At 56.6% G+C, this 15,988-nt stretch overlaps 1 protein-coding gene across 5 annotated transcripts in view; it reads right to left on the reverse strand.

The window, feature by feature from the left end:
• KANSL1 (KAT8 regulatory NSL complex subunit 1) overlaps nucleotides 1-14,084 on the reverse strand; it is a 57,769-nt gene extending 43,685 nt beyond the window's left edge. For 2 of the 5 annotated variants that reach the window (XM_072356740.1, XM_072356736.1), the window contains exon 1: nucleotides 6,246-6,708. The gene's annotated coding sequence lies outside the window, so the exon portion shown is untranslated. Of the gene's footprint in view, nucleotides 1-6,072; nucleotides 6,198-6,245; nucleotides 6,709-13,457; nucleotides 13,552-14,053 lie in introns of those variants that run through there. The other 3 variants (XM_072356741.1, XM_072356738.1, XM_072356739.1) reach the window with 3 other exon arrangements.
• Nucleotides 14,085-15,988: the final 1,904 nt, after the last annotated feature.

A 15,988-nucleotide genomic window follows, 5' to 3' on the forward strand; every position in this document is an offset into this window, starting at 1 on the left:
CCAGATTAACACAGCGCTTTATAGGACAGGTGAGGACTATCTGAAGTTTAAAGATGGTGAACGAGCAAAACTTAGCAAGTCGGTTTGGGCCTCATCCAGCTGCATCAGGGGCGGGCAGGTACCTAAACCAGCCAACAGAACCACATTTAAATCCCATTCCTGTCCGCTTCTCTGCCCTCTCCATCCTACTCCTCTTGGGCCTCCATAACTCGATGGATGGGCATCGTCCCCCTGCAAGAGGGAACTGAACATTGCTATCAAGTCAGATCCGAGCAACTCAAGACAAAGCCCAACACAAACCTGGGCTCGACCTCCCAGACCAGCAGAGACTGAATCACTTTCAGCTACACCTCTAAGGCTCACCAGGTCCACATCTCAGAGCCCCCCCCCGGTTGCCCAGCTCACAGATACCTGCCACAGGCAAAGAAGGTGGGGGAGAAAGGACAGACTGAGAGGAGCTCATAAACAAAGATCTGAAGCTTCCGTAAGAGCAGCACAGAGATGCCAGGTGTGGTTCAGGCCTTGAAGTCCCTTCCAACAGAACCTTGCCTACTTTGTAATCAACGCACCTTGCCCTCTCTGAACGAGAACGCTGCATGCCTTACAAATTTAATAGGCATTGCACTGGAAATAGTTTTCACATCATCATTTGGGCCCATAAATAAAGAACGGCCATAACTCTTTGGAGCAGAAAGCAAAGAGGAACCTGCAGGGAACTTTCCACTTGTAGCTAAAACGCCCTGGGGACAGGAGGGGGAGAAAAGAAAAAGAGCAGCAGAATAAAGGACTTCCCCACTTCAGTGTCCAACCAAAGCACACACACTGGGAGTGTCACTTCCACATTGCTCTGCCCTCCAAGGGGAGGTCCTGGATCAGTGCTCTTTGCCACCATGACACGGCAAGATACGCAGAGCAGCTTAGGGAACACCCACAGCCCAACAGCACAACAGCCCCTGGCTGCTGCACGGCGCGGCCCTTCTCACCAGCACTTCTTCATCACCGAGTCTGCAAAGCGAATCTGGAGCTCATCAACTTCGGCTGCAATTAAGAGAAGTAGAAAACGGAAGCAAAACTTTCGTGCTGCCTCTTCCTGCTCTAAAAAGAAAACCCTCCCACCGAGCCAGTGCAATCCTCCCTCCATCCGTTTGTTTTGTGGACAGTGGTTATAATTCTGAAGCCTGGAAGGGCTCCCCTTTGTAAGGCTTTTGGTTCTGGTAGCTTAAAGATGACCTCCAAAAGGTACCGGGTGTATGTTCGCTTTATTTAAGTCCTTGGAAACTGAACTGCCTTGGAAGAAACACTATCATTTGGGAGCTGGCTTTGGGGGTAAGCACATCAGCAGAGCAAGGTGTTTGCTATTAAGGCCCCATTCAAAGCAGCAGGAATTGAGGACTGAAGAGAGGTGATGAAGTGAGCACGGAGAGAAGGAGGAACAGAGAAAGGGTCATTGGTGTGGTCACAGCCTGGGGAACCCAGAGAGGGTTCCGAGAGTTCTGACAGCTATTCTAAGAACAACCACCTGTATGTTCTGAACCTTCTGCCTGCCCTGGGACTCCAGCAGGAATGGTGAGCCCACCCTGCAGGTCCACGTCACCTCCATCAATGCTGTGTTTCCTACCATCACCCTTCGCAAGCACAGCAAAGCACAGAAGCAACGCTGGGCTGTTTAAAGAGGCAGGAAGGAGGGCTGGTTCTCACACAGTCACACTGCCCTGCCCAGCACCCACCGGGGTCACGGTGCCCCACAACAGCCCTCCTTTGGCACAGTGACCTCGAGAGCATCTGCTTCTGGAACTCGGTTTAAGAACTACGCCCCAAAAGAAGAACCAGCTTTCCGAGCAGACGATGGTGTGCAGCCCCTTGGGACGCAGGCCCAGAGAGCACATGGGAAGTTGTAGTTTGAGTTTCAGGAGGAAGGACCAGGCTCGTGTGCTGGCAGGAGGCTCACAGGAGGACCAGAGAGCTCCCAGCAATGGGATCTCTGTGCAACAAGGAAGGCCTCAGCCTGCAGCCCACGGGCACTGCTCCCCCCACTGCCCTCAGCAACAGCCACATCTGCCTCCTGCACAGCCCTTCCTGGAGCTGCGTCCCCTCCATTTCTGTACAACTGAATTCCCCATCCAGTTTCAACCTCTTGACGTCCGTATGTGAAATTCCAGCCTGGTTTCATCACGCGCCAAACAGTGCTGGGACTGCTCTCCCACAGAGTTCCCAACATCTCCATCCAAAGCCGCTCAGCAACACCCCCTTATCCCACACCTTGTGCCAGGAATGGGGAGAAAGAAAGGGAATAAAACCCCTTTACGCCTCATTGTGACACCAGAAGGCACCATCTAAGCCCAGAGAAAGGACTCAACCCAAGCTGACAGCCCAGGCCTCAGAAACATCTCCTGCATCTCAAACCTGTATTATGAGACATCCACACCTCGCATCCTCTCCTGCAGTCCCTGTTTCCAATCAGAAACCCTCCAGACTGAACTAGGAGCTGCTGCTTTTCCATTGCTGACCCACAGAAGCTGGGGGGGGGGGTGTCTTTCAGAAAGTGACCCCAGGTTCCTTCCTCTAATGATGCATTACCTTACTGGATAAAATAATTCTATCGATCGCAGAATTGAAGGCCAAAAAAAAATAGGGCTTTTATCCACCTGATGTCATAAAGAAAACAAAACTAAAGCCACAAAGCAAGGCTGGCTGTCATCTCCCCAATCAGAAGCCTGGAAAGTCAAATAATCACAAGCAGGAACGGCTTCAGCAGGTAAATAAAGCACCTGGAGATAAAACCCTGGCTGCAAAGTCGCCTGCTAGAGTCAAACAAACAGCAGCACGGTGTAAGAGAATGGGATGTCTGCAGAAGCAGCAGTGTGACATCGAGCTCCCAAAGACAAAAAACAAACCACCAAGCTTTAATTATGAAATCTGGGTCTCCCCCCTCAGCCGGTATCAGAGAGATTTTGTTTTTCTTTCGTGTAATCTGGGCAAAATGCCCAGGAAAGATGAAAACCTGAACTCTGAGAGCAAAGAGAAAAACAGACCGGAATTGACTCTTGGTTTTCAAGATGCCCTTCCATTCGTTGGGTGCATTTCTGGGCACCTTCACTCCAAAGCAAGCGAATGTTTTTATCCAAACTTGATGGCCACGCTGAGCAAACAGCACAACCCTGCAGGGCCAGCACTGGCCCCACGCTCTGAGCAGCTCCAGGTGCTCCATCAGCCCAATCCTCCACAAATAACCTCATTTCAGATGGAGTTCTCTGAGATGCTCCTCTGCAGGTCTCAGCTTTCATTGCTGCCCAGATCTATGGCCCACGAGGACCACCATGCAGCGCTGAAACCGAGATGCTACGAAGCTCTCCCCCCGATGGAGATGCTTGCTGGAGGTGCTGCTGTCACACAGCACAAGCTTCTTCTTATGGGGCACAACCACAGCCCCAAGCGTTTGCTGCTTCTCATTCAGGGCAAGGCAGCCCACACAGCTCCTCCCATCACTGCAGCCCTTAACAGGAAGTCAGAAAGATCTCAGAGAGGAGACTGTGAGCTTGGATAGAGCTGGGGATGGGAACTAAGGCCCTTCTGCTCCAATCTCCGAGGTGATAAAAAGCAACCAACAAGCTCTGAACGCTGGAGATGTCCATTCAACTTTTTCTCTCTCTCTTTTGAAACAGTTCAACAACCAGCTTTCTACTCTGCAAAGTTTGCAGCAGAAGCCTGAGCACCACCCGGCACCGCGGCCTGCCCACGCTGCATGCGGCTCCGCTTTCCTCCCTTCAGATGCAGTTATCCTCTCCATCCCATCAGTCAAAATGCACCATTCCACCCCAAAACCCCAACAGTGCTCGGACAGCCACCCCCACAACAAAGTCCTCACCCATCATCCCTAAACAAGAGGTGAGCAGCCATCAGCAACAAGGGAAACGAGGCGCTTGTATCCCAAGGCTTGTGGATTTATCCACACCTGAACCTGGGGTTTAATGGCATTGATGTTTACTGCAGGGCTGGAGCAGCAAGGGCTCACAGCGTGACAGCCCAGATGAGAAGCAGCAGAAAGCCTCCATACCCTGTCAGCTATTTGTTATGGAAAGCTGCATTTCTCCTTGCACGGAGGGAAAACCAGGCGGTGATTCGACACGATTTCTGTTTCTCCTTCCAGACAGGTTTTGTATTCCTGGAAGTTTAGAGCAGGGCTCTAGGAGTTACAAAACGCTGCAGCAGAAGCGGTGCTGCTCGGCTCACCTGCTGCTTGGGCTGCCCAATGCCGAGCAGCACAACTGCAATGCTCCGAGCACACAACACAAGACCCACCTTATGCCACCCCACTGCAACACACCCGGGATGCTTCCACCCAACTGGACCCTCATTTAGACCTCAACCAGCATCAGGAAAATAACCCTACAACCCGCCATGAACACACTATGTGAGTTCTGAGCCCCGCATTGCCCGGCCCTCACCCTTCTCCTTGGCAGCCTTCAGCCTTATCTCCATGCGCTGCATGCCGGCTCCTACACCCTGCCTGGAAGAGCCCCCGGGAGGCTGAGCAGGAGGAGGGTGGAGTGCCCAAACTCCAGAAACATTCTTTGTTCGGAGCCTCCATGAGATAATGGCAGAAATAACAGTTATAAACAGGGCAAAAGGAAGTGACTTTGGTCAGAGAGCTGCTCGGCTCCCCCCCCTATAACCTCCCCCCCCATCCTGTGCTCTGGTTTTTGGTGATGTCAGGATTTCAACCTCTCTCCGGTTCCCTCCGTGGGACTCCAACACCGCCTTTAACAAGCACAAAAGAAGCCAGAAAAACGACTCGGCCCCATCTGCGTGGTCATCCGCGGCCGGATCGTTACAGGAGAGGGAACACAAGTCATCCTCATTGCTCAATGGCAGCACTTCCACCATTCACTGCTCCCGCACATCTCTCCATTAAACCCAACGCGGCAGCTCCTCCGCGCCAAAAACCGCCCCGTGAGCCCAAAGCGGCCACTCGGAGCTTCGGCTCCATCCTCAGCCTTCTCAATTAAAAGCCGAATTAAAGGAGAATGAAGGAGGAGGAGGAGACACCGAAGCAAAGAGAACCGGGGAGCTCCACCGCGAAAACAAAGGCTATAAAAAGGATAAACGTGGTTTCAAGGCAGAGGGCGGAAAACAGCGCTGTGCCCCACAGCTCGGCGCTCACCTCCCTCTGTCCGAGGGGGGGGGGGGGGTTCTGTGATGTAACGCAGCACCGCACGGCCCGGCTCGGAGCACCGCACAGCCCTGCAGTTCCTCCCACGTCCTGCCCGGCTCCGTGGAAAACTACAGTTTTGTCATTCAAGTGCGTTTTACATAACAGGCGGTGAGAGCCCGGAGCCCGCTCTGCGCTCCACCTGTACACAAACGGGATTAGACGGGAGGGGGGCAGAGCGCAGAGCCCCGGCATGGGGGGGTTAATAAGGGGGGGGGGTTGGAAATAGGGATGTGCGGAGGGAACGGCGCTGTTTTGCGTGGATTTCGGCCCCACGCAGCGCTGCCTCCCGCCCCGCAGGACGGAACCGCTCGGGGTCGCGCAGCCGGCGATGCCGATCCCGTGATGGAAGTAAACAGCCGCGCACGGAGCTGCCCCGCACCGCCAGGGGGGGAGGAATTACCGGAACCGCGTTCAAGGGGAAAAAAAGATCATAATAAAAAGGAGGAGGAGGGGGGGGGGGGGGGCAAACAGCCGGAAAGTAAATAGAAGAGCGCGGCCGAGCCCCGAACCCGCAGCCCTTCGCCATTGTGCGCCCGGAGCGGCGCGGAGATCCCGGCTGTCAGCAGCGGACCCCCCCGGCGCCCCCCCCCCCCCGTCCCGCACGGCGCGTGTTGCAAGCCCCGCCGTTACGCAATTTCTCCTCTTCTCCCCCCCCCCTTTTTTTTTTTCTGTTTACTTTTACAAACTTCTTCCACCCCCCTCCCCCCCCCTCAGCCCCCCCCCCCCGTGCCGCTGCCCCCCAACCCCCCTTAGAACCACGTGAGCACCACCCCCCCCCCCCCCCCCCCCCCGCACCCCCCACGTCCCCACCCTCCCGCCGCCGCCCCCCCCTTCCCCGCCGTGACCCCCGCGCACTTTACCCGACGGCGGCGCCCGGCACCGTGCGGGGAGCGGAGCGGCGGGGGGGGGGGGCGGTGAAGTTGGGGCGGGGGCGGCGCGGGGCGGCGGGTGGCGGCGGGGCGCGGCGGCGCTAACAAAGGGGCAGCGGCGGGGGAGGCGCGGGGCAGCGGCGCGGGCGCGGAGCGGCACTTACCACGTGACGGGCGGCGGGCGCGGGCCGACCCCGCGCAAAATGGGCGCAGTTTGCAAAGCAGAAGAGCAGCAGCAGCAGCAGCAGGAGGGGGGGGGCGGTGCGGTGCCGCAGCCGCCACGGGAACCCGGCGCCCCCCCCGCCCACCCGCTCGGGGTCCGCCCCGGCGGCGGGGGGATGGGCTCGGGCCGCTCTTCTCGGTGCGGGCGCAGAGCGGCGGCCGAGCTCCTCGCCGGGAACCGGCGGCGGCCGCGGGGCGTGGGGGGGGGGAGGGGGTGGGGGGGGACACGCGACACGGCCCCCCCACCCCCGGCTCGGGTTGCGCCGGACCGGCTGCGGGGCGGGCCCGGCTCCGGGCGGTTGCGGGCGCTGCGGTGCTTCCCTTCCTTTCCCCCCCCGCTCCGGGAGAGCGCGGCGGCGGCGGTGCGGCTTCGGAAAATGGCGGCCGGGCGCTTTCTCTGCCCTCCCCCTCCCTTCAACCGGAGAATGCACGGAGGGAGGGAGGGAGCTGAGAGGGGAGGGGGGGGGAGGCTGGGGGGGGGGGGAGGAGGAGGCAGCGCGCACCGCAGCGCCCCCCGCGGCCGCAGCGCGCACCGCGCCCACAGCGCGCACCGCAGCCAGGGGGCAACGCCGAGCCGGCGGCGCTGCGGGACGGGGCGGGGCCAGGCGCCCATTGTCCCAGCGCTGCGGGGTGGCCGCCGCTCCGCCCGCCGCTAGGGGGCGCGCTCGGACACGCCGCGCCCGCTGGGTGGAACGCGCAGGCGCAGAGCCGGGCCGCGGGGGCCGATTGGAAGTGTAGGCCGCGCTGCGGGAAACAAGGGACCGCGGTTGTCGCTGCGTCCCGCACCGCGCGCAGCTCGGGCTGCCCGGAGCAAACAGGCGCAGCGATGCGGAGTTAAGGCCCGTCCGCTCCACACTGAGCGCAGCGTCCACGACACGAGCGCGGGGCCTCGCTCCGCTTTGACCTTCAGCCTCGGCACCGCAGCAGGGGACGGCGATCAGCGCCCCGCACACACAGCACAGATAGCACAGATAGCACATACAGCACAGATAGCACACACAGCACAGATAGCACAGATAGCACATACAGCACAGATAGCACACATAACACATATAGCACATACAGCACAGATAGCACATATAGCACATACAGCACACACAGCACATACAGCACAGATAGCACACATAACACATACAGCACAGATAGCACAGATAGCACATATAGCACATACAGCACACACAGCACAGATAGCACAGATAGCACATATAGCACATACAGCACACACAGCACAGATAGCACAGATAGTACATACAGCACATACAGCACAGATAGCACACATAACACATACAGCACAGATAGCACAGGTAGCACACATAACACATATAGCACATACAGCACAGATAGCAAACATAATACACACAGCACATACAGCACGGATAACACACACAGCACAGATAGCACAAATAACACACACAGCACACACAGCACAGATAGCAAACATAATACATACAGCACAGATAACACACACAGCACAGATAGCACATATAGCACATACAGCACAGATAGCAAACATAACACACACAGCACAGATAGCACACATAACACACATACAGCACACACAGCACATACATCACATATAGCACACATAACACACAGCACATATAACACACATAACACATATAGCACACATAACACATACAGCACACATAACACACATAGCACATATAGCACACATAACACACATACAGCACACATAACACACAGCACATATAGCACACATAGCACACAACACACACAGCACATATAGCACACATAGCATAACACACACAGCACATATAACACACATAACACACATACAGCACACATAACACATACAGCACACATAGCACACATAGCACACATAACACACATAACACACACAGCACATATAGCACATATAACACACACAACACACACAACACACACAACACAGGTAGCACACATAGCACACATAGCACACATAACACACATAACACACATAACACACATAACACACATAACACACATATAACACACAGCTGCCAGCCAAGCACAGCCCCCCTCGGGCAGCCCCGGCTGGCTCCATCCCCTGAGCCCAACCTGGGTCTTTAAAGCACAGGAACTGAGAGCTGTGCAGTTCAGCTGCAGGATTAAGAGCCGTGAGTGGTTTGTGCAGCTGCCGCCAGCAGATGGGTCAGCACCGGCCTGGTCTGCAGCCAGAGCTGGCTTAGCAGGCTGCACATCCTGACTGTGTGGGGTTTCTTTTCCTCCTTTTGCCTCCAATTCCAGCACTGAGCAATGGGAAGAGCAGCCAGATGCTGCCTCCTGGCAACACAGACCCTCAAAGCTTAGCACATACAGCCCAGCTCAGGGCAGCAGAGAGCTGTGCCTGTTTGCATGTCTCAAACTACTCACTCTGGTCCGTCCCTCAAACATAACCTTGAGAAATTACCCTGGTTTGAGCCTTTAGGTGAACAAGGAGACGGTGCTACGAAGGACATCAGGACCGTGTGTTATCAGCGACCCCACAGGCAGCACAGGAGCAGATCACACCCTACACAAGAACTGCCACGTGGTGAACTGTGCAGTTTCTGTTTCACCTCTTCAGGACATCGAACCCTACCAGGGCACAAACACCTCTGATTTTAAGTCTACTTTGAATTTAGCTCAACTGAAGAGTAAGTAGCACGTGCAACCACACATTAGAAGAGGGAAGGGAAGGCTTTGGCTATCAGATGTGGAAGAAGTTAGAAATATCCCTGTGCAATAAAGTTTCTCCTCATTTACTCGTGCTGCATTGCAGAATCCAGCTAACCAAGGAAAGCCCAACCAGGAGCAGACATCTCCAGCCTGACAGCCTGCTACAGACCTGGATTTCCTTGCAGAACAGACAGTTTTTCATCAGCTACGTTGATCTGAAGATGATGTAGCAAAAAATTCCTGTGCAGCGATACAGCCTTGGCCCCTGCCACGGATCCTTTGATAGCCCTTCCAGTTTTCATTTCCCATTCAAATACAGCGCTGCGTTGCATCCCCCAGCTCACCAGCCACCCCCAATGGGCTGAGCACAGACCTGCACCCCACACGGTGTCCCAGCTGGTGCCGTCCCCTTTTGGCAGACAGCCCCAATGCTCCACCAGCAGAGCAGCCACCAAACTCAAACAGCACTGCTGCTACCTCTGGGTATCTCAGCAATGACTGCAGTGTTTTACAGCACTGACTGCAAACCTCTCTGAAGATCCCCCCTCCTCCAAAGCACCACAGGAGCCACACAGCTCTACATGCAGGAACTGTTACAAACTCGGACCTGCTCACACATTCCTTGCCTCTACCTATTAACCCTCACAGCTCCTTGTATTCCTAAGGCAGGTACAATCTCTCTCTGCTTTAAACACAGAACTGCCTATACACAACAACACATCCACTAACAAATATACACAAAGGGAGACCTCGGAGCGCACAAAGACTTGAGACCAGTTCGGTAAACATCAGCAGAGCTGCGGCTGCCAAGAGACACAGCAACAAGAGACACAGCAACAAGAGACACAGCAACAAGAGCCCCCTACTGTTACTGCTGCTGGATACAACTGCATTTCTCCCACATCCTGCCTCATGGCTTCAGCAGATACTGTAACAAAGAGCAGTAATCTCAACCATCAGCGGCTACTGCGGCTTCAGAAGATCCAAGACTCATCTGCACGCTCATCTATATTTAGCTTTAAACCAGACAAGCTGCGACAAGAGACCTTTGCTGTGTTCATTGCTCTTCCTCATACCCCTCTTTAGCATTAGGCAAAGTGTCCAGTCACAGTAACAGGCTCAGCTGTGACAGACAGAACTTCCAGCTGCTGATTATTCTGCAAACTCTTGCCAGAAAGGGCAGAAAAAAAGAGCAAAGCCTTTAAACAGAGCCACGTAATGAGCACCGAGCTCAGGGACCTTCCTGTCCCACTAACAGCTCCTGAGCTACAGGCCTGCTTCTTCTTTGTGTAGGTCAATGGCTGTTTTAACGTGCCTGAAACAAGCAGGGTGTGAACATGCTGCTCACTAGAAGAGCTGAGTGATCCGTGTAAGCAGTAACATTACGTGTTGGAAAACCCACACGGAGGATTGCAGTTGAGTCATTGGATGCAGACACTCATAATTGCAGGGATGACCTGCGTTGTTTGTTCTCCCATTGGAGTCTCCTCCATAGGGCAGAGCTGCCTCTCGAGGTCGCATTTCTATTGCTGCTGGGGGAGAACTGATTTGTTATCTTATAAAAGCAAGGGACACGTGCTGCTCTCGACACAGCAGTACGGCATTTTGAATCAATTACCATTGCGACTCCATTTCTATGGTGTGTGCAAATGTATTTCTATGGTTTCCATGGGGATGGGAGCTGGGGATGTAGGACTACGTGGTGAAGGTAACTAACCTCACCACTAACACTGACAAAGACCTTGGTTTCATCCTGCCAAAAGCTGCTCAGATGCTCCGTGCTGTTGCAGCAGCCCCGAAGGTGCTGCACAGAAATCCTAACCTAAAGGATTACCTAAAGAATAACCTACAGCCCTGATGGGAAGCTCTATTTTCACCCATTTAAGGAACACGATGAAGTTCATTCCAAAGATGAACAGCACGCTGAGTGCTCCCAAAAAAGAGCCCCAAATTTCAGTAGTAAGTCCAGCTGGGGACCAGACAGCCAGGTTTTATGGGCTCACAGATGGCAAAGCATCCACTTACACCTTTAATTGTAACCCCTTATCACTTACATCCCCATTCCATTGCCAACAATATCATCGTGCTGGCTTAGATCCACTCAAAACACAGACGTCAAACTGCACAAGAGGGGCAAGAATAAGACTCAGGTCCCATCACTTTTCATGGATGTTTGCTTAGGAAACGCTACGATGGCAGAAATTAAGGCCATGGGGGGTTGGAAGGGACATCTAGAGATCACCAAGCCCAATCCTCCTGCTAAAGCAGGTTCCCTGCAGTAGGTTGCAAGCTATGGAAACCACAATGCTTTGTGCAATGTACAATATACGTCCCAGAGACTGAACTATATCATGATGTTATTTATCTTTCAGTAAGGTGACAGCGTGCTTCATTGAAGCTGCTGCCCTTCCGTTGTCAATGCTTTATATCATGGGAAAGAAAAAGGGAAAAGGGCAGGGAAAAGTCATCTTGCATTAACCACGAGGAGCCCACATCTCATAAAGCCAGGAGATGCAGGGTGAGTTGTGGGGACAGCAAATCTCAGTACTCACGTTTGTGTTCCCACTGAGGAGTGACATCCAGCATTGCTGCGCTACAGACAAATCCATCCGGGAGCTTTTGTGTACAAAAATCAATGAGGAGAACTAGAAAGGATGAGTTTGGAACCTCGATTCCCAGCAAGCACGGTGTGTGCTGCACAAAATTCCATGCAGCTTTGCCCAGTCCGGCTAACAGCAGAATTCTTTCCTATTTCTATCACTGTTCAGATTTCCAGGCTTGGGGGAAGGAATCATTCCCTGCTCCTGGTAGCTGCTTCTGATTCAGTTTAATCCCCACTTGTTGCAGCAGTTTTACCAGACTGAAGCACAGCTAATAACCTCCATCTTCCATTATTTACTCCTTCAGTCATGCTTGGACCTCACTTAGCTGTGAGCACTTCTATTCCACAGCCAGGTCATTGAGCCCTGAGTGCTCCACGAGCCTGAGCCAAATCCACCTGCCTTCAAACCTTCAGCCATGCAGGGAAACATCAGATATCACCAACAGGAAGAGTCAAACCCCTCCATGCTCTCCTTATTGAGGATGTTTCCCATAGCAAGGCTCAGCTGCTGGAGAAAGGCAGCGAGGGGAACACAGCAGGGCAGGGTTTGCAGCTCTCCCACTGCTGTGAGAGGTGAAGGAGCAAGCAGACACAGCACTGTGCCCCCAGAAACCCCCTCTTTCCTCTCTGAGGAGCTGCAGGTAAAGAGCTGCATGAAAACTTACAGGCCACAATGGAGCCGCTTTCTTCTATGATGAAAAAGACCCGCAGGCTTCAACAGCAGGATTAGGTGCCTGGGTTTGAGCACGCATCAGGAGCCACAGGACACAGAAGTGTTTGAACACTCACTGGTCAAAGGCTCGATGCTGCTGGCACAGGAACAGAAAGCAAAGAAACGCACTCAAAAAGAAATGAAGGTCCAACCAGATCCTCTGCTGTGCCTCCGAGCAGGAGAGCTGAGCAGACTCAGCCATCAGCACAGAGATGTTCTCCGGCTCCTCTGGCACCGCAGTCACCCTCCTGCACACCATTCCCCACCTGCCACAGGAACATAACCCTGAGTTCAGCCATAACCTCCTAAACTTGGAGCTTACAGGTTTCCCTTTTCCCCAAGGCCCACACAACAACCCACAGTTATTTTATACACACACACACTAAGAGCCTCCAGTGCTGCGTCAGCCAACGGGAGCTCAGATACCACAGCAGATCTGTCTAATATCGGCGTGAAAGAACAGAGTAACAACTTCTGCTTCATCCGTGGCAAAAGAATCTCCTTACACTCAGCCCTTCATCGTCGCCCTGAAGTCGGGCTGCTTTGGCTTGCAGGTTTATGATGCCCTTCCATCCAGCACCTTTAGGTTTCACTCAGGTTCACGTTGCTTGGGACGCAGCTCTTACCCCGTAACACTACTGAACTAACAGGTGACTTCTCAAAGCAAGCATCAAGAAATCCTCCTGCCTTCCCACTCCAGACTCAGCAGCGCTGCGGTCACTTTGCAGAGGCGCAGAGAGGTGAGAAGATCCAGCCATGCAAGAAAACCCACTTTAAGGCCTTCAGCTTCCACGGGAGGAAACCAAACCCACCAGAACCACCCGACGGGGGCACACAGAGCTCCCGGTACCAGCAATGCACTCCAGTATGAAGACGAGAGGATCCGAGCGGTGTAAACCCCACCGAGGAGCCGAGGGGACGCCAGCAGTGCGAGCAGGAGGTGTGAGGATGCACGGCACGAGGAAGCGGCACGATCTGCCTTTTCCCGGACCGGGCAGCACACGGTGACACCGGGAATCGCCCACGCGCTGCCAGCACCGCCCACACGGGCCGGACCCGGCTCCAAATCAAAGCGTTCCATAAGGAACCTTAGCGGGGATGTCGGCCGCCTCGAGCCCCAACCGGGAAGCGGCCCTGAGCGTCCCTCCGCCCCCCGAGCCCCGCGCGGAGGTGCGGCCGTACCTGGCAGCCCATGTCGGCGGGGCCCATCGCCGGGCGGTCACCGCTCCGCAAGTTACCGACGAAGCGCGGCCGGGAGATCCGGGAGATCCGGGAGCTGCGGGGAAAAGCGGCCGCGCTCAGCGGAAGGGACCCGGCGGCCCCGCACCGACCCCGCACCGACCCCGCAGCCCCAGGCCCGCCCCGCACCGATCCCGGGGGCGCAGCGGAGGCCGGTGCGGTGCGGGGGGGGCCCTCAGAGCCGGCAGCCCCGGCCTCCTTCACGCACCGCCTTCCATCCCTCCGCCCCCCCCCCCCGGGCCCGGGATGCTGTGGCCGCGCTCCCCGGGGCTGCAATGGAGGCTCTGACGGACGGACCCCCGCCCCGCACGGTGCCCCCCCCGCAGCGCGGAGCCCACCCCGGGCCCTACGGCCCCTCCTGTCCCGCCCCCCCCCCCTTCCACGCTCTCCCTTCCCAGCCGCGGCCCGCTCCCCGCAGCCAAGTTGCGGGACGAGGCCGGACCCCCCCCCCCGCCCCGCCGGGTCCCGCAGCTGCCCGGCCCCGACGCCCCCATCCCGGCCGGGCCGCCCCGCACCGGCAGCGCCTCGCCCGCACCTACCTGCGCCGCTCAACCAGCCTTGAAGTGGGGACCTTCCGCCCTCCCCCGTCCCCATTGGCCGAGAGCGGGGCATGCGCCCGTCCCATTGGTCCGCGCCGCGTCAATCAGCGCCGAGGGGGCGGGGCCGGGCGGTGATTGATGCGGGGCCGCCGCTCGCCCCCCGCCGCGGGGGCCGGGACCCCCCGAGGGCGCCCCCGCCCGGAGCCGCCCGCCCCGCACCCGCCTCGTCCCGCAGCTCCGGGGCGCCGCAGGCCTCGGCCCGGGGGGGGGTCCCGGCCTTCCCCCGCCGAGGGGCGGCCCGGAGCCGGGCGGGGGGCAGCGCGGGCCGCGGGGTCGGGGTGGTGCCGCCCCGCGTGGGGCGCGGCCCGGAGGGAGCGGCGGGGCCGGGCCGTGGGTGCCGTTGTGTCCGCAGGCCGGTGCTCCGCTCGCGGCCGGCCCCGGGCGCACGCTGACAGCTGGGCCCCGCGGCGGGGAGACGCCGGTCCCGCATGGCCGGGCGCTCCGGACCCGCGTCCCACGGGCAGCGCCGGCGGCTGGGCCGCGTCCCACCGCAGGATGCACCAGGGCCACGAACCGCAGCCGGCACCGAACCCGCGTAGGGCACAGGGGGCACCGAACCCAGCACAGCTGACAGCAGGGCCTCAGCTGACACTGCAACAGCCCACCAGTGAGCACGGGGCCGTATCCCCGCTGGGGACATAAAGCCCACGGCCTATGAGTGACTGCAGGCCCAAAGCGCACTGAGCCCTCACAAGGGGGACATAGAGCCCCTCTGAGCCCCCTCACCCCTCTGGTGACAGCACAGCCATTTCCCAGCTAACACAGTGCCCGTACCCCATAGGGACACAGCATGCCCTGTAGGTGACACCACACTCATGTCCTATAGGAGACACTGTGTCCATCCTGCATGAAACACACCATGGCCACAGCCCACGGGTGACACCAGGTACATTTCCTATATGTGACTCCACACCCACATCCTATGGGACACCCCCAGGATGCAGCAGAGGTTGAGGATGAGCTCAAGAGTGTGAGCAACGTGTGGCAATGGCTGTGACAACGGGCATGGGATGAAGGGCATCTCCATCCTGCACAGCCCTGTGAACAAACCTGTTTTCGATGGTGGGATCACAGAATGGTCGTGCTGGAAGGGACCTTCAAGCCCAGCTGCTCCCAACCCTGCACCACAAACTGGTTGCCCAGAGTCCATCAATGGCTGTGGGCACCTTCACTTTTCTCTTGGCAGGGACTGCTGGATGCCATAAACCAGAGGAGATTTTGAGCTGATAGAACAGCTGAACGGGGTCAGAAAGGAACTTGCAGCTCCTCTTGGGCTGTGGCTCCAGGAACTGAGCTGTAGTGAAAGAGGGGCCACTTCTGAGCCCCCCCCCTATTTGCACTATGGGGGTATTTGGAATCAAACCCCTAACACCGATGGAGGGGCAGGAAGCAGAGAGCAGCAGTAAGTGCCCACTGTGGCAGCATGAAGAGCACAAAGCTGTCTGTGCCCATTGAGCACCAAAAGGATTCCTGAGCCCTCAGCCCTAACAGCTCTCATAGGGGCAGAACGCTGCTGAGTCTGCTTCCAACTTCAACCTCAGGTTCTTCTATTAAAGCCCATTTTAAAGGTATGACATACACACAAACATGGGGACAGATGCAAGTATCGAATCTTCAGCGATTATCCAACACCCCAGCTGAGTTCATGACTGTTGTGTAACTGTTCTCAATGGTCACAGGAGGAAGGAGCCCCCTGGCTTCCTAAGCTGTGGGTCCCCAACTAACAAGCATCATTTCCTGGGGGGAAGTCAGAGCAGCGGCTGCTGCTGAGGCTGAAAAGGAGATGAACCAAGCAAGGAGCTGGAAGCACTCGGTGTCCCTTTCCACACACAGAGACTCACCTGCTGCAGCTGAGGAGCTCCTGGGGATAAAGCT

Source organism: Excalfactoria chinensis, chromosome 24 (genome assembly GCF_039878825.1).
Source record: "Excalfactoria chinensis isolate bCotChi1 chromosome 24, bCotChi1.hap2, whole genome shotgun sequence".
NCBI classification, from domain to species: domain Eukaryota; kingdom Metazoa; phylum Chordata; class Aves; order Galliformes; family Phasianidae; genus Excalfactoria; species Excalfactoria chinensis.